We start from the raw sequence: 1,907 nt of genomic DNA on the forward strand, positions 1-1,907 counted from the left end.
TATACCCAAGCTCTAGGCCACTTGCCATAATTTAAAATGTTACGTCATACCGTGCTCTTTTTATTATATGATAACTTAGATTGCCATACCCCAAACCATTACGAGATCCTCCATTCTATTGAAGCCCACCTCTGACGTGTGTTTCCAAATTATTCATTTCCATCTGGCTATGAGGCACAACAACAATAGATTCCTTTCCAAAAGAAAGGAATGATTTCATGAAATTAGTTTATAGTTGTTAATTTTTTCTTTTTAATCATTTAGTTTTTTTTGACACATTAATGACTACTATAGGAAAAATAAAGGAATATGAACCTTAATTATGTACAGTAACGTACATTTAGGGATTAGGAGGGACTCAGTCCCTGGACATAGAAATGTAAAATAGATCTCCTGTCTTGTTGTTAGGAAGCAGACTGATTTGAGATGGATTTTTTGTGTGTTTTTTGCTTAAAGTTCGTATTGTAATTTAGGCGTATTAACTATACAGATTTATTTGTGTTATTCTGTTTGCCTAAATATGCAATTTTTTTCTGTAAATTCAGTTCCTATTGTATTTATATAGTTTTCTGGAATATTTTATCTTACATATTTTTTTATTTTTTTATATTTGTGTGTTTTCATTTTATTTAAAATGTATATGATCCTACTGTGAATCTTTTTTAATGCATTTTTGTTTCTCCTTGTCAAACTGATGATCGCTTTTATTTTGTTATCATAGTTAACTTTACATTGAAGAAGAGTCCTAATGTTACATTTAGCAATCTTTTTGGAGCTATTCAATGCAGCATAAATATATCTGCATTTCTGTGTTGTAGCTTTGTTATTGTTTGCTGTTGTTGTCAGATTTAATTAAAAAAACATGTTTTTGTTATTTTGGGTTATTTTATATCCGTGCCATATAGTAGTATTTAAGCTTCCTCTTGATTTGCTATTTAGTCACATTTGCTTTTGCTGTCAAGCCTTTTATTTCTTTTTTGGGATCTTCTCTTTATTTTTTTAGCATTATATAGATTGAAGAAACAAAACTCTTCTTGAAAAATGTTAAGACATTATCAACAATAATGACACCTGTGAGTTAAACTTTAAATTTAAGCCCTTATATTTGCAAAATATAGTGACATGAGATGTACAGTCATGGTAGAAATAAATGAAGATAAGAAAAAATTGCAGAATAGCAAAAACTATTTTGGAACTACTTATTACACTATAAAAATATTTCATCTAAGTTTTACGTTTTTTGTCATTTTATTACAAAACAAATTCCAATTTACTTTATTTTAGATCCCATTAACACAAACTTATTAAATAAACATTACATCATGCAAAGTAAGGTGTATAATGAATATTTGTTTGAAGGTGTATGTTTTCAGTATTAATTAATTCTACTTTCTAACAGTTAATGCTAATATAAGTGTATTTATTTCAAAAAAACATTAAGTTTATTGTGCAATATTAATTATTATGCAATTCAAACAATAAACTTTATGTATTTAACTAATAAAATCATGAGTATTAATTTTTAATAAATATACTTTATTCTTTCTAATATATAAACTATTACCTTTTTTTAATAAGCTATGTTAGAATGATGAATATGCATTGTTAAGGTTTATTTAATAGTTTTGTGTTAAAATGATAAAAAAGTAATTTTTTTTATGTAATAAAATAACATAAATTTTAAGGTTTTAGTGAAATACTTTTGTGAGTGTACACCCATATTTTAACGGACATAAACATTGAAGTGTTTGCTATATTCTGTGAGAAGAATCGGCAGAAACACTTTAATAAAATAAGGAGTTTTATCAAACTGCAACTCTGGTGTTTAAGGGTTTGTTTGAACTGATCCAAAAAAGCTGCAGCCAGAGTTCTGATGAAAATGAAAAAGAGAGATCATATCTCTCCTA

Source organism: Cyprinodon variegatus, unplaced genomic scaffold (assembly GCF_000732505.1).
Source record: "Cyprinodon variegatus isolate N-32 unplaced genomic scaffold, C_variegatus-1.0 Scaffold583, whole genome shotgun sequence".
NCBI lineage: Eukaryota > Metazoa > Chordata > Actinopteri > Cyprinodontiformes > Cyprinodontidae > Cyprinodon > Cyprinodon variegatus.